The 23364-nt window shown below is 45.6% G+C and overlaps 1 protein-coding gene across 1 annotated transcript in view; it reads right to left on the bottom strand.

The window, feature by feature from the left end:
- kif26ba (kinesin family member 26Ba) overlaps nucleotides 1–23364 on the bottom strand; it is a 254658-nt gene that overhangs the window by 97302 nt on the left and 133992 nt on the right. The gene's annotated exons all lie outside the window — the stretch shown is intronic.

The following is a 23364-nucleotide window of genomic DNA, read 5'->3' as shown; positions in this document are numbered from 1 at the left end:
AAGAGCACCATTTAAATTCCAGTGAATACAAGCATTACATCTACAAATTTGGAACCCTGACATACTGCTCCTTCTCGGGTCATTAATGTAAATAGTGAATAATTGCCAGCTAAGGACTGATCCCTGCCAGTTTCCCTCTTCCACTCCGAATTGAACTAACTGTATTTTCTCTGAGAGGGACAATTTTCATCCATTTAAACGCATTCTGGGATGCTATCGGCTATAATTTATGCACCAGCCTCTTATCAAAAGTCTTTTGAAAATCTACATACGCCTATACATCTACAGGTGTCCCTCCATCACCGATCCTGTTTCCCTATTAAAAGAATTAGCAAATTTTTCAAACCTGATTTACCTTTTATAAAACCATGTGATGGGTTTAATTCCATTCAGCTTTCATAAATTATCAGCCATTTCCTCTTTTAGCATTGCCAATAATATTGCCAAACATTTAAATTAACTACCCCATACTTCCTTTTTGCCTTTTACCTTTTTTTTGAACAGGGCAATAACATTACCCAATCTATGGGTACTCTCTTGGAGTTATAAGGAACAGTAAAATTAAGCCATTCGGCCCATCAAGTCTACTCCACCATTCAATCAATGCTGATCTATTTCTTCCTCCTAACCCCATTCCCCTGCTTTCTCCCATAACCTTGGAGTTTAGCAAGTTATTAACATTTTCAACCATTGGGTCAACTATCTCTGCAGCTACAGTGCCCTCCATAATGTTTGGGACAAAGACCCAACATTTATTTATTTGCCTCTGTACTCCACAATTTGAGATTTGTAATAGAAAAAAAAAAATCGCATGTGGTTAAAGTGCACATGGTCAGATTTTAATAAAGGCCATTTTTATACATTTTGGTTTCACCATGTAGAAATTACAGCAGTGTTTATACATAGTCCCCCCAATTTCAGGACACCATAATGATTGGGACACAGCAATGTCATGTAAATGAAAGTAGTCATGTTTAGTATGTTGTTGCATATCTTCTGCATGCAATGACTGCTTGAAGTCTGCAATTCATGGACATCACCAGTTGCTGGGTGTCTTCTCTGGTGATGCTCTGCCAGGCTTGTATTGCAGCCATCTTTAACTTATGCTTGTTTTGGGGGATAATCCTCTTCAGTTTTCTCTTCAGCACATAAACGGCATGCTCAATTAGGTTCAGAGCGAGTGACCGACTTGGCCACTCAAGAATTGATCATTTTTTAGCTTTGAAAAACTCCTTTGTTGTTTTAGCAGTATGTTTGGGATAATTGTCTTGCTGTAGAATGAACCACTGGCCAATGTCGGCATTTGTTTGAACTTGAGTAAATAGGATGCGTCTACACACTTCAGAATTCATTGTGCTACTACCATCCGTAGTTGTATCATCAATGAAGATAAATGAGCCAGTACTTTCAGCAGCCATACATGCCCAGGCTATAACACTCCCACCACCGTTATTCACAGATGAGCTGGTATGCTTTGGATCATGGGCAGTTCCTTCTCTCCTCCATACTTTGCTCTTGCCATCACTCTGATATGTTAATCTTCATCTCATTTGTCCACAAGACCCTTTTCCAGAACTGCGATTGCTCTTTGTACTTCTCGGCAAACTGTAACCCGGCCATCCTATTTTTGCGGCTAACCAATGATTTACATCTTGCAGTGTAGCCTCTGTATTTCTGTTCATGAAGTCTTCTGCGGACAGTGGACATTGACAAATCCACACCCGACTCCTGAAGAGTGTTTCTGATCTGTCGGACAGGTGTTTGGGGATTTTTCTTTATTATAGAGAGAATTCTTCTGTCATCAGCTGTGGAAGTCTTCCTTGGCCTTCCAGTCCCTTTGTGATTAGTAAGCTCACCAGTGCTCTCTTTCGTCTTAATGATGTTCTAAACAGTTGATGTTGGTAAGCCTAAGGTTTGGCTGATGTCTCTAACAGTTTTATTCCTGTTTCTCAGTCTCATAATGGCTTCTTTGACATTCATTGGCACAACTTTGGTCCTCATGTTGATAAACAGCAATAAAAGTTTTCAAAGATGATGGAAAGACTGGTGGAAAGAGTAGGTGCTGAGAGCTCTCTTATACCTGCATTAATGAGGCAATTAAACACATTGAGTAATTACAAACACCATGAAGCCATGTGTTGCAAACATTATGGTGCCCTGAAATGGGGGGGGGGACTATGTATAAACACAGTTGTAATTTCTACATGGTGAAACCAATATGTATAAAAATGCCCTTTATTAAAATCTGACAATGTGCACTTTAACCACATGTGATTTTTTCTGTTACCAATCTCAAATTGTGGAGTACAGAGGCAAATAAATAAATGACCCAAACATTATCGAGGGCACTTAACCTCGGAGTTTAGCAAGTTACGACAATTTTGACCCATTGAGTTCGCTATCTCTGCAACTACTTCATTTAAAATCCTTCATTTAAGTCAATCAGGTCCTGGTGACATGTCCACCTTCAGCCTTGTTTCCTCCCCCATCCGCTCCCTACACTATGTCCCCTTCTTCTACATTCTGCAGCCAAGGGAAATAGTCATTCCCTCACACCCCGACAGAATCTTCTACATTCCACTGATATCCGCTTCTTTGAACATGTGAATTGGCTCCCTTCGTCACTTTAATAATGTGAATAACATCTTTTTTTCTTTTCACTATTTTTCAATTTTCCACCTCAATGGGACCAATTTTCCTACAAGATAAGGAAAGTTGTATGTAAAGCTCCTGTAAAACATCAGCTACCAAGACTAAAAGGGGATACATTTCTCAAGTTTCACTATCCAGCTCCGTAGCTCAATTCAGCAGATGACATTACCCTTGCCCGATCACTACTGTCCATTGGTTGTTTAATTGCTTGTCTATAATTCCGCCAATATAGTCGGTCCATTTGCAATCAGCTCCTTTTCAAAGTAGCTTGATGATTCATTTGCTATGTCTGCTGGGTGCCTGATTCACATAGAAGTACATTCATTACCAATTAGCAAAAGACGATTTTTTTGAGGAATTATATTGATGTCCCTCCAGACTGAAGACGCCCAGCTTGAAGCGGTCATATCACTAACTCTTTGTTCAATGTTCCTTTTAATGCCCAGCTTTGATACATGATCAATGGAAAGGCAAAATAAATGGCAGAGGGTGAATTGTGCAAATGCTGCACAAGCATATCATCCGGCACTGGGGGAGTGTTCCTTTAATGAGTTCCTCCTCCACTAAATCAAGTGGTTTTGATCTGTGTGTTTAATAGCAATTGAACTGAAATCAGACCTGGAATTAAACACTGCAAATAAACTAAACTTTACACCGGGCAACTTAGCTCCTCTGCAAGACACCAACAAATATATAGAATTGGCCCACATACAAATGTCTCAAACACCAGTTTATGTCCCGGATTTCTGAAGAACTTATTAAAGTTAATCATAGTTCAAAAGATTGCTCTTCTCACTTTCAGACTGTCTTACTCCCACAGAAAGGACGATGGGGCAGAGGATTATCACTTACTGTACGACACACGTTAAATTTGCTTGGCATGAACATTTCACTTCATGTGTCTGATTTTTTTTTAAAGCAAGGCACAAGGCAAATCTTTGACAAATAATCACACCTATAGGCTTCCCTTTTTTTGGACATTAAAATGGAAAAGTGGTCTAATGTTTCAATGCTGTACTGAAGGAGCATCACATGTCTAAAGTATTGTCACATTGTGAAGGCAGTAACCAAGTGCCCATCAGCTCACTTGGCATGGAGTACAAGTACACATGGCAGTATTACCGATGGGGCAGAAGAGTTCTTCCCTGTGAAAAATCCACACAAAACTAGATGTTTGTAATCTGAAATAAAAATAGGAAATGCTGGAAACAGTTAGCAAATCAGGCAGCATCTGTGGATAGTGAAACACATCTAACATTTCATTTTCCACAACCTGACTGTCAAATTCTCTAATATTGGGCCTATTAATTTTGGGGGATTTTATTAGAAGGTAAAGACATTGCTTGGTTATTGCTCCAATGCAATTTGTTGGCACTTCACTGTGACACCATTTTCTTAACTATAAAACACCATGGGATATCCCAAGGCTTTCCTAGGGTACAAGAACGAGCTCACAATTTAGTCTGAGCTGCCCACTATTGCTGATAATACTGTGTACACCTCTTGGGATTGAGGTCCACTGAAAGCAGAAAAACTTAATTTTAACTTTTGGATGTCCTCTATCCTCTTATGGATGGAAACAGCCGAGCTTCTTCAGGCTCCAAATTTTAAAGGGTCCAGCCCCATGTTAACAAAGCTCCCCAAGTGAGTTTCGTCCAGGTACTCCAGTTCCCTCGCACATCCCATGGATATGCAGGCTAATTGTGCACTGTAAATTCTACCCTTTTGTGTTAGTACGTGGTAGAATGTGGGAGCAGTTGACAAGAATGCGGGAAGAATAAAATGCATTAGGGTAGGTCTAATACAAGATTGAGTATGTTTGAGGGTCAGCATGGACTCAATGGGCCAAAGGGCCTCTTTCCATGCTGTATCTCTCCATCACTTGATGACTTCAACTTGAGAAATGGAAGCCGAGTGGTGCATTATCCGTCAACCGTCAGTGCCAGCATAAAAGGGGTCAATCACCTCACAGAACGTGGGTCACCCAATTCCACTTGACCCACAAAACAAAATGGTCCACTGACACACTGAGCAAGCACTTGGCCTTGTGAAAAATGACCACGGTCCTTTAGTGGGTTACAATTAAATGGGTTCTTGGAGACAGATGTGCACCATTTAAGGGCCTGTTGAACAAACCTCTTACAGTGCTTGCCGAACAGCAAATAAAATCAATCGTTATCATTAGACTAATATAGGAAGGGAAAAATAGACTAAATATGGTTGCAAGTAACATTAATTTAATCAGACATCAAAATGTATCTCAATTACTGGCAAAGTTGCTTGGCAACCGGTTTGGTGAAGCACTCTGCAGGCCATCTGTATTTTGTCTCCTCAAATGAAGGATCTGAGGCTACAACGCAAGGTCATGTCAAAGATTAAGCTGTCTGAAATGAATATCACGATAAAAGATGCTAAATGTGATTACAGGCCATTAATTCAGGCAGAAACCTTATATAGGCATGGTATGCTCATATCTTTTTTAATGGAAAAGGGAAAAATAGAAATAAGAGGCTGACCAAGGTGCTTCAGTCAAGATGATGATAGGGGCTGGCACCTTGTTGCTGTCTGTGCTGTGCGGTTCAATCTTCGACGAACAAAGCCAATTCTCTGCAAGTGTGGGTTACTGCACGGACCAGCACGCTCACTTAACAAGGAGGACTCTGGTGCACCCAGAGCCCAATGATTGCTTTGCCTCAAGAAATTTTGCCTTAAGTAAAATTTAATGCAGTCACTCGGAGTGAGGGGTGGATAACATAAGCTTCACCTGCCCGCCTGATATCACTCCCTCCCCTATTTTTGCAGGAATTTGTATTTTACATTGCACCAATATATGGAGGGAAAAGACCCATCACAGGAGTATAGTCAAGAGTTTAACACTCGACCGAGACAGGGATGGCTCAGTCAAAGAGACAAGTTTTAAACAAGACATTAAAAAGGAAACAAGATGAAGGAGCTCAGGGAGGAAATTTCCAAGGTTAAGATACGTCCATGTCCATTATTGGAGGAATAACCATTGGCATGTGGCATTTTAGTGCCTCTCAACAACAAAATGCTCCTGTAACTGATAAATCTGCTCCTGTAACTGATAAATATTTCTATCAACCTCCAGCTCAGGAATTCAGAACTATGGAACTCAGCTGCCAAGGCAGCCTTGAGCGGAAGTTCTGGGGATGGGACACAGCCAGGTACGGGAGCCAAGAGCAGCTTCCTCTCGCCTGAATAAACCCATGCTGTGTCCTCTGCAGAGAGATAGCAACCTGCATTGATTACAGCGTGGGTGGAGGAGTTATCCAAGTATTAAAGGTCCTCACTTCCTCCTACTCAGTCCAGCTTACGCCTATCCACCTCTCCCCAAATGTGCCAATGGAATCAAGAGAGGTCAGTCGCGGCAAAGAGCACAGAACCCCTGGTGCCCTCAACAACTTGCGCCTGTCTGACTTAGTTTAGAGATACAGCTTGTAGCCGACCAGCGATCCCCACAACCTAGCACTATGCTACACACACACTAGGAATAATTTACAATTTTTACCAAGCTAATTAGCCTGCAAACCAGTACATCTTTGGGATGGAGGAGGAAACCAGAGCACCCGTAGAAAAGGTCACGGGAGAATGTAAAAACTCTGTACAGACCGCACCCATAGTCTGGATCGGACCAGGGTCGCTGGCACTGTAAGCAACTCTACCGCTACGCCCCTAATTCATAATTTTAAAAAATCTGTCCAGCTATCCTGCTCATGACTTCTTCCTGACAGATTTCCCCATCCAGGGATTGACTTAACTACTTTCACAGGTGACTATTAATGCTCCCACAAACCATCACTGAGAACAAGGTGACAATGATCAGATAATATGTTAATGATATTGAGGGGAGGGGGTAAATGCAGATCAAGGCTTCTTGAATAATCATCTTCAAAACAAAATATTTTATATCTACTAGGATTAGGACTTAAATTGGCAGCATGAGGGACATAATTTTTTTTAAGGAAGAACATTAGATTACTCTCCTCCTTGTGATGTATTCCTTCAGCCAACAAATATAGATAAGTACTAGATGGCCAGCATAGAGATGATGGGCTGAAGGGCATGTTTCAATATCAACAGATCTCCTGTTTGTGATCACATTGCAGTGTTGAGTCCTGCTGCGCATAAACTGGGAGTTCTGACATTGTAACAGTGATCTCATGATATGACACTTTACAAATATTAGTGTATTTGGCTGACCTCTGTGCAGTGTAGACCTCAATGCCTCATCCCCCGAAATCTTTTACCCCAGCACTCCACCTCTAGCCAACCTCCTAACCCACCCCCCCCCCCCCCCCCCCCCCCCCCCCATTCTGAACCACACACTTTCCACACCCCCGCCAAAAGATTAAAATCCCCTGCTCCACCATCACCATCTTCCAAACCCCGCACCCTCCTCTTCCTTCACCCCAGCCCACTCCCATCCCAACACTCACACGTCACTCCTAACCTACCCATCACAACACCCCAATGCTGGGAAATCCTACAAAACCAAGTACTCTCATGGAGAACCAGAACTATACAGTACGGAACCAGGCCCTTTGGCCCAACCTGTCCACTTTGACCAAGTGCTTGGCTGGGTTAGTCCCATTTGCATACGTTTGGTCCACATCCTGCGAAACCTTTCCTGTACACGCAACTGTCCAAATTCCCATTACAGTTGTTCTGGTACCAGTCTCTACTACATCCTCGGACAGCTCGTCCATATATGCACCACCCTGTGTGTGGAAAACTTGCTTTTTGCGTTCCCTTTAAATCTTGCTTTCAAAGATCAACTTTCAAACTTTAAATCTTGCTCCTCTCACCTTAAACTTACGGCCTTTAGTTTTAGACTACCCTACCCTGCTGGGGGGGGGTGGGGGGGGGGGGGGGGGGGGGGGGGGGGAGGGGGGGGGGGGGGGAAAGATGCAACCATCATGCCCCACATGATTTTGTAAACTCCGACAAGGGCACCCCCCAGGGAATAACACTGCAGGCTTTCCAGTATCTCAATAGACAATAGGTGCAGGAGTAGGCCATTCGAGCCAGCACCGCCATTCAATATGATCATGGCTGATCATCCCCAATCAGTACCCCTTTCCTACCTTCTACCCATATCCCCTGACTCCGCTAATTTTTAAGAGCCCTATCTAGCTCTCTCTTGAAAGTATTCAGAGAACTGGCCTCCACTACCGAGGCAGAGAATTCCACAGACTCACAACTCTCTGTGTGAAAAAGTGTTTCCTCATCTCCATTCTAAATGGCTTACCCCTTATTCTGAAACTGTGGCCCCTGGTTCTGGACTCGCCCAACATCGGGAACACGTTTCCTGCCTCTAGCATGTCCAAACCCTTAATAATCTTAATATACGTTTCAATAAGATTCCCTCTCATCCTTCTAAATTCCAGAGTGTACAAGCCCAGCCGCTCCAATCTCTCGGCATATAGCAGTCCTGCCATCCCAGGAATTAACCTTGTAATCATACGCTGCACTCCCTCAATAGCAAGAATGTCCTTCCTCAATTAGGGGACCAAAACTGCACACAATACTCCAGGTGTGGTCTCACTAGGGGTCTGTACAACTGCAGAAGGACCTCTTTGCTCCTATACTCAACTCCTCTTGTTATAAAGGCCAACATGCCATTCGCTTTCATCATTGCCTACTGTACATGCATGCTTACTTTCATAGACTGATGAACAAGGACCCCCAGATCCCGTTGTACTTCCCCTTTTCCCCAACTCGACACCATTTAAGTAATAATCTGCCTTCCTGTTTTTGCTACCAAAGTGGGGACAAAAACAGGAAGGCAGATTATTATCTAAATGGTGTCCTTAGAACTCAATCACGATAACACCCTTGCAAATTATTTCAGAATTCTAGCTGAATAGTATCCTTCCTGTCGAGGGCAAGCAGAATCTGCACCATTCCCCAATACTCTGCAAACTGCAGACAAACTGGTCAGTGATTTTCAGTGAAGCAGTAGCCAGGTAATCACTCAACCCCACCACACTTGGCTTCTTCACCTCGTCCCATACAGCATTCCCTGCAGACCGATGGTGACCCAGGATATTTCAGAGGTCAGTCCCCATCACTAATGTCTGGAAGCATGAATCTGTGACTCTTCACATCACCCCCTAACCTGTTCCCAGAAGCATTTAGCTTCATCCCACAATGTCTGCAGTAACACGCACACTCGCAAAAAGGGCAGGGTTTGCTCCATTGCATGGAGACTGACAGACTCCACTCCTGGCGCTGAATCAGCAGAAAGATCCCCCAGTTATGGGGAACGGCAAAGCACCTGTCTCCAACGCCACACCCCATCCACCTGCTCTCTGTCACTCTCCCTGCAGGCAGTCTGAGGTTGAACCAGATTGTTTGCAACTTTTGAATCACACCCGAATCACCGACTGCCAGAACCACAGTCACATCAACAGTTAGTTACGAGAACCACATTCAACAGCCCTGTCCAGTTACACTTCAGCTGTTTGCCTCTTGAAATCCTCTTCTCTGCCCATTGTCCACAGAACTGGCCATTTCAACACCCACCTCTTTCAGAATTCGGTTGCATTTAACTGCCTGGTCTCTCCAGTGCCCAACTCTTCAAGACATGAGACTCTTCTAAAGCTCTGCCTCTCTTACCAGGCTCTTTCCCGCCGAGGAGTCCCGATATAACGCCGCCTCCCATAGTTCTGGGCCTGACTGATGGTGGCCCACCTTGCCATTGGGGAGGGGGCATTCAGCCCATCGAGTCCATAGCAGCTCTCAAAGCAATCCCCAAATCTGCGCCTATTATCCTCGCAATCCAGCCAGTTCTTCCCGGATTCCGGATTCCAGCACTCACCCAGACTTGGGCACTTTACGGAGGACTATTAAACTGCCAACGGAACAGGGGAGGAAACCGGGGAATCCCTCGCGGTCACAGGGTTGGGGGACACCTAAACTCCCCACGGGCAGCACCGGAGGTCAGTATCGAACCCGGGTCGGTGCAGCTGGGAGGCAGCAACTCCACCCCCTTGGGGAAATGCCAGCAGGATAAAGGCGTCCCAACGGTGCAAGTCCGTGTAGGGTTTACTCTCCACAGCGCCTCAGAAACACGCTGGCCTCCGGGTCTCAGAAAAGTTGGGAGGAAGCACCAGACAAAAGTAAAACTGGTTTGAGGAGAGCTCGGCCAGTTTCGAGAGCTCCGGACTGAGAGCGGGAGGGAGAGATGTCCGGACCCAGGGGTCTCCCTCTACCCCGGGGCGGCAGCGACAACTGCGGACACCTCTCTCTACCCCCATGCAAGCGTTCACTTACAGCGCCGCGCCTTCCATCGTCCCGGTCCCGGCCGGCACACACACACACACACTGCAGCCGAGAGAGAGCCCGCTCATCCCCGGCCGAGCTGCGGCTCACACATCACTTGCATTACTGTCTCCGCACACGCTCCCAAAGACTCCGCCGACTGCAGCTTCCCAATCCATTCTGCTCGCTGCAAATTAGGTTTCCGCGCCCCTGGTTTATCCTCCACCCCACACTCTAGATCCTGCAGCCCCCTCGCCGCCGCCGTGTACCTGTCGGGGTGTCCCACTCACTCCCCAACCAACAACTCCACCTCCCCCACCGGCTTGCACTGGGATCCCCACTAAACTGGCCGGCTCTTCCCGTCCCGACGAGGCACCCCCTCGGTCCTCTCTCCTCCAGTATTCTTTCTCCTCCCACCCCCGCCTCATCTTCCCTGACAGAAGTTCCTTTGCAAGGGGGATGGGGTGGGAGATTGCAACCTTCACGTGGTCCGTCCTGTTTCAACGAATGCAATCAACCTGGCGTGCACAATCAAATAGAACAAGTTGTCCTACAACTTCAGGCTGTGCACGCCATACGCAAGAAGAAGGAGACGAAGAAGCAAGGGGGATGAGGGATAAACTCCCTCCAAAAGTCTGGCTATTTCGCTATCCACGTTCAGGATAGTCAGAGGGAGGCCGCTCTGTCCATCACGTATGTCCGACCCAGCTGGTACCATTCCTCTTACCTATCCCCGCTTTCCTGCATCATTACTTTCCCCCCTCCCCTCCAAGTACTTAACTCCATTCCTTTCTGAAAATCCTCTATCTCTGAAAGGTCTCGACCCGAACCAACACCCATTCCTTCTATCCAGAGACACTGCCTGTCCCGCTGAGTTATGTGTGCGCCTTTTCACCAAACCCATACATCACAATTCAACTCTGCAGTGATTTGTTTTTCTTACACCTGTTATTTTAGATCATCTCTGTCGTCCTGTATCAGAGCTACAGATAGACCACATAATTGCCTCTACCAATTACCGTGCTTAATCGCTGCTGTTAATTGCCAGGGCTTTTTTTTTGTATAATTGGCAGCTAGTGATTTTTGTTTGAGTTTGCCATTTTCAGTCATTTGTGATCCATACAGGTTGAGGATCTCCATTGAAATTCAGAGCGAGTCAGGCTGTTCTCTGCTTTCTGACTGGCACGTTTTAACTCTGCTTAAATAATAACTCTTTCTGCACTTTCTTGGAATCATAGAAGCGCACAGCACAGAAATCCCCCCCCCCCCCCCCCCCCCCCCCCCCTCGACAATGCTGACAGTGATACCACTCTACGCTAATCCCATTAGCCTGCATTAGTCAGTCCCCTTGAAATCCCTTCACATCTTTCCAAACAAAGTACCTTCCCAAATTTCCTTTAAATGTTGTACTTGTATCTGCACCTCCTCGTGCTGTTTGTTCCAGATAACCGACACTCTGTGTGAAAGACAAAGGAACCCCAGATCTCCTTCAAATTTCTCCCCTCTCACCTTAAACCTGTACCTCTAGTTCCAGACTCCTGCAACCTGGGATAAAGACCATCTATGCCCCTCACAATCTTATAACCCTCTGCAAGTTCACCCTTCAACCTCCGATATTCCAGAAAGAATGAATGTCGCCCTATCCATTCCATATCTTATAGAAACTTACAAAATTCTTAAGGGGTTGGACAGGCTAGATGCAGGAAGATTCTTCCCGATGTTAGGGAAGTCCAGGACAAGGGGTCACAGCTTAAGGATAAAGGGGAAATCCTTTAAAACCGAGATGAGAAGAACTTTTTTCACACAGAGAGTGGTGAATCTCTGGAACTCTCTGCCACAGAGGGTAGTTGAGGCCAGTTCATTGGCTATATTTAAGAGGGAGTTAGATGTGGCCCTTGTGGCCAAGGGGATCAGGGGGTATGGAGAGAAGGCAGGTACGGGATACCGAGTTGGATGATCAGCCATGATCATATTGAATGGCGGTGCAGGCTCGAAGGGCCGAATGGCCTACTCCTGCACCTAATTTCTATGTTTCTATGTTTCTATCCATCGTCCATTCCCTCCATAGATATTGCCTGACCCACTGAATTCGTCCAGCACTTTGTGTTTTGGTCAAGATTCCAGAATCTGCAGTACCTTGTGTACCCAAACCCTACACAATCTATCCTTATAACTGTAATCCTCCATGCAACATCCTGATGAATCTCTTCTGGACTCCCACTGACCATCCTGTAATGTGGTGACCACAACTGTACACAAAACATCTTGTACTCTGGTTAAGGTTAGGATTGGGATTGTTGTGATGAGCTGGCATGCACGTGGTGGAGTGAAATGATCCTCCATGTCATAAGGAAGTATGGAAATAAATTTTAAACAGAGAAGCTACACAATTAAACAGATTGCGTGGTTATTTTCACAGTGCTGTTTGATGACGCTTACTGTGTGTGAATTGGCAGTCGAGTTCAATTCCAATGCAGTGGGATGAGCTCAAATGGATGTTCAAAGTGCTATAGAGATGCATGTCTTTCTATTAACAGGTGTTTAGATTTGCCCTGGATGGGAGAGTGCAAACAGAACCAGCGAGATAACTACGGATGAATTTGCGACATCCACCAAATTAAGGCTGGGAAATGATTGGAAGCCAGGAGAATATTATGTGGGAAATAGTGACCAGCATTGAAGGATTAAAAGTAGCACTGTCAAACAAGTAAAATGGCACTGATGCTGGCTGTTTGAGGTGAGAAGTCTTGGTTCTCCCTCCCTCCCGCCTTATATTTTATACATATATATTATATCCCTAAAGGAGAGAAGGCATTGAATCAAAGGAGAACGTCTTTGTTCACATGGACCAGAACACTTTACCCTCTCAGTGTACTGTACTGGGAAGCAGTGTGCTGGAACAGAAACACCAGTCATCGGCAGCCTGTGCTGATCTGACAAGATCACTTAATTACATGGAGCATTATTCACAGCCTTTTCCCCTTAGACTAACGCAAAAGGCTTCAGCTCTTGGCTGAGATTCCTCGCCTCCTCTCACATGCCTGCACAGCTCTTTTATTCATTCCTTCATTCCCTGCCCTTCCCATCCCTGCTCCTTCCTCTCTGGAGGACGGCAACCTCTTCAATATCCCCCCCCAGACCCCCGTGCTGCTACAACCCTGCTGATCTCATCAGACAATGAGAGTGGACGCTGAACAGTAACAACTGAGTGAGTCAGACTGAGCTCATCCCAGAGTCAGCTGGGCGTCGGAGATGTCTTAGTCTGGGATGAGCTGGGGATAGAAGAGGTAGAGGAAAGGGGGGACCTTAATGTCAGCCACATCCAGTTATCCTATTTTGATCAAGACGTCATTGAAAATCCAGGAAATCCCAATTTTTAATGTATTCCCTGTTTCCCAATATACCTTTTGTTTAGTTTTAGAGATACAACACGGAAACAGGCCCTTTGGCCGACTGATTCATACCAACCCTCGATCACCTGGTCATAATGGTTCTATGTTATCTCACTTTCACATCCACTCCCTACCCACTAAGGACAATTTACAGAGGCCAATTGACCTATAAATCTGTACTTCTTTGGTATGTGATCCTGGTGCTTTAAAAACAATCTGTACTCTCCCTGTAGCTGCAAAGTTATCTTTCTGCACTCTCACCTTCCTCTTTTTTCGCACCACCTGTTTTTATCCATGTGTGGTTTGATTGTCCTTGGGTATATGATTGGCCAGGAATAGCTCTCAAATAAAGTATTTTTACAGGATCTCTAAGCGTGACAATAATAAACCAATACCAATGAAGAAAATAACTTTCCAGCCACACTTCATAGACAGAGCTTCTCTCTGAATACAGTGATGAAAGAACACATGCAAGTTCCCAAAGCGGTATGAATGACCAGGTTATCTGTGGTAGCTGTGAACCGATTACAACACAGCAATTCCCCTCTCTCTACACTGATTTACTACCTGGATTACTTACTTGAGCAACTGGAGCAGATTTTAAAAACAAAACCTTCGGACTCAGGTGAATGTGTGCTACCATTAACATCGAGTCTCCATGAACACCTCCACCTTGTGTGTTTTCAGAGATACCTCAAAATAATTGGAAAGAAAGAGATCATTCCTGGGGTCCCAGACTAGCATCTATTGCCAATACTGATTAACTCCTCATTCAGCTCACAGCTGTTTGTGGGTACCATGGATACAGTGCCGAAACAGACCCTTCAACCCATTGAGCCTATGCTGACCATTATGCACCCAATAATACCAACCCCATGATAACCACATTTTATTCACCCCATCAATTCTACCAGTTCTACCAGTCCCATTGCATAATTGGGGCAATTTACAATGGCCAGTTAATCTACCAATTTTCATGTCATGGGAGGAAGCTGGAATGTGGTAGAAACTTATTTGGTCACAGGAAGGACATGAAAACTCCGGACAGGACCTGATGTCAGGATCAAACCCAGGTTTCTGAGGCGGCATTTCTAACAGCTGCACGATTGGGAGTCAGGAGCTGGATTACAAAACATTCACCCTTTTAACAGAGAAATGCTGTATCAGGAATGCTACAAACAAGTGTTACATAGAAACATAGAAACATAGAAATTAGGTGCAGGAGTAGGCCATTCGGCCCTTCGAGCCTGCACCGCCATTCAATATGATCATGGCTGATCATCCAACTCAGTATCCCGTACCTGCCTTCTCTCCATACCTTCTGATCCCCTTAGCCACAAGGGCCACATCTAACTCCCTCTTAAATATAGCCAATGAACTGGCCTCGACTACCCTCTGCGGCAGACTGTGGTTTCTGGAGTGAGACTTTGATATCGAGGGAGTTAGCTGAAAGAGAATGAACATTCAGCTTGAAACCATGGGAAGATTACTCGTACAGAGAGAGCAAGTCTGAGAGATAAACAGGACCATGATATAAACCAGGCCTATGAACACAAGACAATCAGCTTCTTGCCTATAGAGTTACAATGCTGCATAAAAGGAGGCCTTTCAGCCTAAAATCTCTACCAGCTCTTTTAGAAACCTGCGAGGTCTCTGCTCCATTCCCACAACCCTGAAAGATTTAGCTTTTCAAATATTAATATCTAATCTATTGCTGAAGTGCTTCCTCAACCTTCTCAGTGCCCCAGACCATTGGTCTTCATAGTGTTAAAAACATTCTCTCTTCACCCCCCCCCCCCCCCCCCCCCCCCGGCACTGAATTGAAATGCGACTCGCGTTAGAAATTCTAGATTGAATTGGTTCTCGTTAGTGAGGATTCGGATTCTTTTAAGTCAATCTTTAATTTAGTTCTTTTTTATTATTTGTGATCTTGTTTTATTCCTAATTCCACATTGGAGTGACACTTAGCTCCACCTCTACTTGGCTACCAGGGGAAAGGAACAGTCTCAGGCCACTGCTGAATCAGCAAGCCCTTAAACTGAATGAGTAGCCTTGTTTCTGTCTGAGGATTTCAGTCTGAAGAAGGAAACATCACCCATTCCTTCTCTCCAGAGATGCTGCCTGTTCTGCTGAGTTATGGACAGGTGCCTTCACACCCTGTCCCTGCTGACCCAGGCCACACCACCCCAGAGCTTTACCTCACGGAGCTTTTGCAATGGTTGTCATTAAATTAAGGGAAAGGTGGTGGTTCATTCACCATCAAGACCAGAAACCCATGTTAACTGAATCTGCCCCATGGTTTACTGTATTCCCCAACAAAATCAGTATTTTGTTGGGGAAATCGGTATTTCTCACATAAATGCAATTGAACGTACTACACAGAAACTGGATTTTTGAAAAGTGTTTTGCATGCAACCTCATGTATTCTCAAAAATCATTATGTAATACTGAAATGTGAAATTTATAATTTTTTTTAAATGTGAATTTATAATTCTTGATTTTGATTCCATAACATAAAAATATATAATATACATAAATTTCGCAATTCATCATATAGTTTAACAAACAAACAAACATGCTGGCATGATGCTGCATAATCATTCAGGTGCTCCTGGATGTATATTGCCATTTACCCCTACTACTAATGCAAAGGCATTAGTTGGTTTTAGCCTACATGCCATCCCTTGTTCCACTAATATAGCACCTCAGACCAGTTTATCCAGCGTAGCACTCCTCAGTTTGTTAATGCTGTCAAAGCATGTGTCGTTCCGCAGTATACTGCTGTAGGTGGCCCTACATCTACCTCTTCTTGCAGTGCCACGTTTGGTCTCCCGAAGTATGACTTTATCTTTAATGGCAGTGTTCAGTTTGTTAACGCTGTCCGAGGCTGGTGTCATTCCGCAGCTGGTACACTGATGTAGATGGCCCGACTTCTACCTCGTCTTGCAGTGCCCTGTTTGGTCTCCCAAAGTGTGAGGGGATTAGCAGACAGTTCAGGGTTCCTCTCACAGACTTTGACAACACTCTTGGCAGATCAGCATATATTGCCATTTAGCCATAAATCACATTTTCCAGTTCCATTTTCCGAGAATGTAACTGTGCAAACCTAGTCACCATTAGTGCAAGTTATGGCAAAGTCATAGTGAAAGTACATTAAGGCAAGTGCAGACAGCTGTCATTGCTCATGGAAGTCCTGGTGTAGTGATGCAGGTGATGGACACTCGTGGCATGCCTGCATATATTGCCATTTAGCCATGAATCACGTTTTCCAGTTCCATTTTCCAAGAATGTAACTGCGCAAACCTAGTCACCACTTTGTCCAAGTTATGGCAAAGTCATAATGAATGTGGATTAAGGTGATTGCAGACAGCCTGTCATTGCTCATGGAAGTCCTGGTCTTTGCTTCTTCGTGGATGAGAAAACGTGTCTGTCCACGTTGGCTGGATCAAAGTAAGATGCCGAGCGAGATCGCGCCCACTGCAAGCCTGCCGCCCGTGGCGAGTGTCTCTCTGATGTTCAGGCTTATGACCAAGGGTCCCAGCAACCTCCGTAGTCAAATGGAGGGGGACAGGCGGGGTCGGCAGAGCGCCGTGGTGAGACTGGCTGCCGACAAGGCCAAGTACTTGAAGAGCCAGACGGTGAGGGGGTGAAAAGTGGAGTCCAATGGTTTGGGAAGCTCTGCCCCCGAGGAAGGCAGCAGCAGCGGCAGTGGGGCCAGCAGCAACACGAAGACTGACCTGGCCTCCGGCAGCCCCCAGCAGAGCAGGCAGCTGGCCGCCTGACATCGTGCATCGCTCCAGCTCCAAGAGGCAGCTCAGGCCCAATTCGCTGGTCATGTACCTGCAGAAGTGTAAGTTCGTGTGGGGATCGGTGGCCACCAGCAACGCCCGCAGTTTCAAGGGCAGTGGCCGCCTGGTCTGGCGGCTGCTGCCCGGCTCTAGCGGCCGGGGCGACAAGCAGCAGGAGCCAGCAACAGGAGCAGCAACGTCGAAAGGGGGAGAATTAGCAGAGGGTACAGCACCCCAGGGTGCACATGTAACTACACCAGCAGCATCCCAGGGTGCACAAGTAACTACACCAGCAGCACCCCTGGAAGCACCAGTTACCACACCAGCAGCACCCCAGGAAGCACCAGTTACCACACCAGCAGTACCCCAGGGTGCACCAGTTACCACACCAGCAGCACCCCAGGGTGCACCGGTTACCACACCAGCAGCACCCCAGGGTGCACCAGTTACCACACCAGCAGCACCCCAGGGTGCACAAGTAACCATGCCAGCAGCTCCACGAGAATCAGCAACAGGTATCACGTTCATTCTCACTCATTCACTCACTCTCTGTGACTTGTTCAGTCATGCTCTCACTCGCACTCATTTATTCAATCTCATTCACTCTTGTTTTTTTCTGTTCACTCTTTCTTTTTCACACTTTCTCCCTCCTTTCCTTTCTCACTCTCTCCTTCCTTACTCAGTTTCTCTCATGCACGGGCTAGCTCCTTGCTCACTCTCTCCTTCCCCCCCCCCCCCCTCCCCATTATGTCACTTGCTTTGTCTTTATGCCTTAGCTTGCCACATCAGAAAGACCATCAGCCCTTTAACCAGCCCTTCAATATTAAAGTTGACACACCATTAATCTATTTATCTTTTGCTTAAGTGTAATTAAAGAATGCCGCTGAAACGGCAAAGCCCATTGTCATAGTTTGGACCGGCACTGAATTAATTGAAAAAATAGCCAGTGACCTTGTCAGTTAAAGTCACTGCTGCAGAAGTCTTGAAGAAGATGTAATAAATGTTTAATATCGAATCGCATGAATAGATTCCAGCCTCATTTTTGTCATCTTTGTTCTGTGTGTGCTAATCTGCCTCAATTGCATCAAAATGATCTAAGACTACATTAAACACCCATCGTAAAGTCTAGTTGTAGGACGCCAGATGCTAGAGAGAAACTGGATTTACTATTGCTTTTATTTAAACATTCTATTCTGAGCTCTGTTACAGGAGAAGATTGCCAGGCAGACAGCAACATTCCCACTGACTGCTGGAATGCCCTGACCCACGTCTGCTCCAAGTAGACGAGGAATCTTTGGGATGGTATTAAGAAACCATTAAGAACAATTATGGTATTAAGTCCACCATCACGGAGTGCACCACCTCACAAACTAATGGGCACCTCCTGCCCCATCTGTGCACAAACCTATAGTCCCACTTTGGCTTCACCGGTCAGCTCTGAACCCCCCCAAAATTGGAGCAGGTGTAAGTCTGCCTCAATCCCAGAGCAGCGTCGAAGAAGAAGACGTCTTGAGTTCCAGCGAAGTGACAACGTGTTCTCGCACCCCCTCTGGGGTACGTGAAGTACCTCCACAGGCACCTGCCCCTTCCCAGTCATCATTAACATGTGCACTAGCCTGAATAAAGTAAGCCGGCTTAAGGTCTGAAAGTGGTAACATTTAAATAAATCTCCACAGATACTCTCTTTTCTATCTCTCACTCTCTCATCTTTTCGATCTCTCTTCAGCATTAGCCACCCATTTCAATCTAATAGAACCGGAAAGAGCAAGGAGTTACAGACTCTGAAGAAGGGTTTCGACCCGAAACGTTGCCTATTTCCTTCGCTCCATAGATGCTGCCTCACCCGCTGAGTTTCTCCAGCATTTTGTCCACCTTCGATTTTCTAGCATCTGCAGTTCCTTCTTAAACAAGGAGTTACAGAATGCTTTTTTAAAAGCTGCTCTTTCTCTATAGCTGTAACACACTATTCTGCACTCTGTTTCTTTTTCTCTGTTGTAAAGTATAATTTGCCTGGATAGTATGCAAAACAATGATTTTCACTGTACATCGGTATATGTGACAATAATATACCAATACCAACCTGACACTGAGCTGTACAGAGGAAATGGAAGGTAGATGCTCATAGGCTGGGTCCATGCAGCAGGCCCCAAGGATTTTAAAAGCAGGAGAGGTGCTGAGATACATGGTAGGGTGGGCAATCGATGAGGAAACACAGATAGGGAGCCTCCAAGAGAAGGATCCGAGAACCAGTGTGAGAATTTTAAAGATCAAGGCGTGACTTGGAGTCTGTGTAGCCATTTGGAACTGGGTTTGCTGGGTATGTTTGGGCAAGAACTGGCATATCACAGTCGTGGGTGAGCTCACATTTATGGGAGCAAATTGTCATCAGAATGAAAGATTGTGCAAAAAGCTGCAAATTCTGTCTTTATGTCCTCTCTCTCGCTCTGGTGTCTGCCCCCTCTCCCCTCCTTCTCTCTCTTGCTCTGGTGTCTGCCTCCTCTCCCCTCGTTCTCTCTCTCTCTCTGGTGTCTGCCCCCTCTCCCCTCGTTCTCTCTCTCTCTCTGGTGTCTGCCTCCTCTCCCCTCGTTCTCTCTCTCGTCACTGTCTGTCTCTCCCCTCATTCTCTCTCCCTTCGTTCTTCCTCTTTGCTCTCTCCAGTCTTTCACTCTCCTTTTTCTCCTCTGTTTTTCTCCCTCCTCTCTCGTTCCCTCTCTCTCTCTCTCTATCATGAATGGTAAACACTGATTTTCATTAAGGCTGTGACTGGTTCCTATTTCCTGCATGCGAGGAACTGTAAGCTCTCAGTTTCAGGTTGGTGGTGGTGGTGGTGGTGGTGGGCTGTTAATTTTCCATCTGTGCAGACCAGCACTGTAAGCCTGCTGTCACGGTGCTCCTGAGCAGTGGGCTAATGCTTTACCAGAGCAGCTCAGTTATGAATGTCACGCTCACTGCAATCAACCCGGCCTCCTGGGCTGAAGCAAAAATAACAAGGCTCGCTCTGATGAGGACCAGGGACTGATTGTCTCTCCCTATTCCTTGGCATCTCCTTCATTCACAACCATCCTTTCACATCACTCCAAGTCAGTACAATCAGGTTTGTTTACGGGTCACAAGGAACAGAGTCAAGATCAAGGACAGCTTTTCATGAGCATAATAATTGTATATTTGAACGCTCAGGGTTAATTAATTCAACCCATGCCGGCTCTGGATTGGAAAATAAAATTGTGTTTGTACAATATCCCATGGAATAATCACAAATGTAGCCACTGTTGCAATAAAAAGAACACAGGAAAGCAAGGTCCCAGAAATAACAGTGAGATAGCTGACCCACTTTAACCACGTCGGATGGGGAGCTAGTGTTCTCCGAAGCAACAGAAAGGATTCCCGTGCTTTTCCTCCAAGTGTGGGATCCGTTGAGTCCAACTGAGAAGGACAAAGGGATTTAGTTTAGTTTAGTTGGTTAATGTCACTTGGGTTAATTATCTTGGGTTAATCCAACATTGGGCCAGTCCGCACACCCGAGACTCTGTATGGAACTGAAGCTTATCCTTTGACTCTGGCAAATGTCAGGCGGTTTAGTCAGGGCAGCCAGCTGGTTACACTGAATCATGTTCTGATAAAAGAACTTCAACCTAAAAGATTCATTCCGTTTCAAATTCCACTGATACTCCTAACCTATCGAGTCCAACATTTCTTATACACAATGCACATCTGGGCAACTCCCACTTCCTGATTTCTTTTTCATTATTTTGAAAATCAGTAACCTTCAAATAATCTTTCAAGAGAAGGAATGGGTGACGTTTCAGGTCGAGTCCCTTCAGTCTGAAGAAGGGTCTCGACCCAAAACGTCAGCCATTCCTTCTCTCCAGAGATGCTGCCTGTCCCGTTGAGTTAGTCCAGCATTTTGTGTCTATCTTCAGTGTAAACCAGCATCTGCAATTCCTTCCTACACAAATATTTTTTCAATATCTTTAAAAACAATTTTTGATTGAGATTGGGAACATCTATTGGTCCAGCTATGGTGAGAAATGTGGTGTTGTTCCCATTTCTTCACTTCATAGTCATTGAGTCATACAGCATGGAAACAGGCCCTTCAGCTTGTCCATGTCGACCAAGATGCCCAATCTACGCTGGTCCCACTTGCCTGTATTGGGCCTACTAGAATCGTACAACCCTGATTCTCTGTCAGTAAAGATCCTGGGTCCCTGCTTAGACTGAATCAATCTGCTCTTTCTATACCCAATGAGGCGTCTTCTTGCATCTTGATTGAATGAGAAAGGCTTCCACACTTGCCTTAGGGTCAACATTCCACTTCTATGAAACAATTTGCAATGCCTGCTGCTATCTGTGATGTGTCTTTTCTTTAATGATTGAGCCTGTGTCGCTCGGCTCGATGGTAGATAACCTTCTCCTTGGAACGTTGCAATCCTGCAGTGTTGATTAGGAGGCAGATCTTTCCCTGATGCTGTTTACAGGAGCTATTGCAGTGCTTCATTTATTTCTGCTCTGCCCTTGTCAACAGTGGTACAGCTGGCAAAAGCTGCAAACTGAGGCGCAGTCACCTTTAGTCCCCCTCCATGACAGGTTGACAGAACAGGCTTCAGGTAAAGTCTGCCTCTCCTTCCTTCTCATTTCCACCCTCTGCCCTATTCAGTAAGACATTCAGGAGCCAATTAAAAGAATACTCCTGGGAGATGTCACAGAAGATGTGTTATTTGAATCTAATAACTGTAAACTCTTGGTACAAAATCTCCAGTGAAAATCTCACCTAAATCTACATGGAGTGTGACAATAGATGTGTATCAGGAGGACGGAGAGAGGAGGAAACAGAGACTCATCTAATTTTCTATGTCTAAGTGCTGCGTGTGGTCCTGAACCAGGGTTGGTTCATGGCAAGATATCTCCCTGTGGTTCTCTTCCCAACTCCACGTTCTGTTCTTCCAGAGACAATTCACATTACTAGGAATATCAAACAGAAATTAAGGCATGTAGATTGTTGTGAAATCCATGTGTTTTGCCAAGTTTAGGAGGAAATCTGATACCCTTACTCAGTCTGACTTGTATAATCTGACTTGACCTAACGTGGTCGCTTGAGCCGTACGGCCTCGCGGGTCCGGTCCCACTTCGATTGCCAGAGCCGTATGGAGTTGTGCAGAGCTGGTCCCGACATCGCGCGGGGCTCCGAAAAACTGATCATGTTCAAAAATTCCGCGCGGCAACGGCCTGCTGCCCCGCAGCCGCCTCGACGCTGTATGCACCGCCTCGAAGCCGTACGTCACGCGTGAACTTCGCTCGAACTTCACGTCACTCACTCGACCACCGCGCAGCCCCCGCTTCCGGTTTGGTCGCGCTCGCCACATGCACGCGCATGCTGGTGGGACCGGCCCTGTACGGGGATCACTCGACCTCCGCGCGGCCCCTGCTTCCGGTTTGGTCGCGCTTGCCGCATGCAGGTCGCATGCTCGTGGTACAGGCCCTTTAAGACTCCATCAAGAGCCTTTCTTGCACAGCAGTGAGGCCTGAGGCAGATCATTATGAAAGGCAGGGCAGGCCTGAAGGCTTACTCTTACTCCTGTTCTCTTGTCCTTATGTTGAATACCGATGTACTCCATTAGTGCTCATTTGGTAAATTCCCTTCTTGGTCTCTGGCTGAACCTATGACTCCTCATTAAACTATTCCTCTTTGCATGTCTGCAAAGTATTTTTGTGTTTTCTTCTCCCTTTACTGGTGCTTTCTCTTTATTTCTTAATTCCTCTTTTAGCTCACCTCTGAACTTTCTGTAATCTGATCTATGGTGAACAACAAATACTCATCAGGTCAGGCAGCATCTGTGGATAGAGATAAACATCATTCTACCCTGTAGTTGTAACACTATTATTCTGCATCAGTTTATTTTGTCTTTTGCTCATATGTGATGGGAGCAGAATTAGGCCATTGTGATAATTTTCCAATGTTCTATAGACTCGGGATCAGTTCCTGTGGATTGGAGGGTAGCTAATGTTATCCCACTTTTTAAGAAAGGCGGGAGAGAGACAACAGGGAATTATAAACCAGTTAGCCTGACATCAGTGGTGGGGAAGATGCTGGAATCAATTATAAAAGATGAGATAGCCGAACATTTGGATAGCAGTAACAGGATCAGTCTGAGTCAGCATGGATTTACGAAGGGGAAATCGTGTTTGACTAATCTTCTGGAATTTTTTGAAGATGTAACTAGGAAAATGGGCAAGGGAGAGCCAGTGGATGT

The sequence above is a fragment of the Leucoraja erinacea genome, chromosome 8 (genome assembly GCF_028641065.1).
Source record: "Leucoraja erinacea ecotype New England chromosome 8, Leri_hhj_1, whole genome shotgun sequence".
In the NCBI taxonomy this organism is placed as follows: domain Eukaryota; kingdom Metazoa; phylum Chordata; class Chondrichthyes; order Rajiformes; family Rajidae; genus Leucoraja; species Leucoraja erinaceus.
The sequence above is the reverse complement of the archived record's forward strand: the minus strand, read 5'-3'. Positions and strand labels throughout refer to the sequence as shown.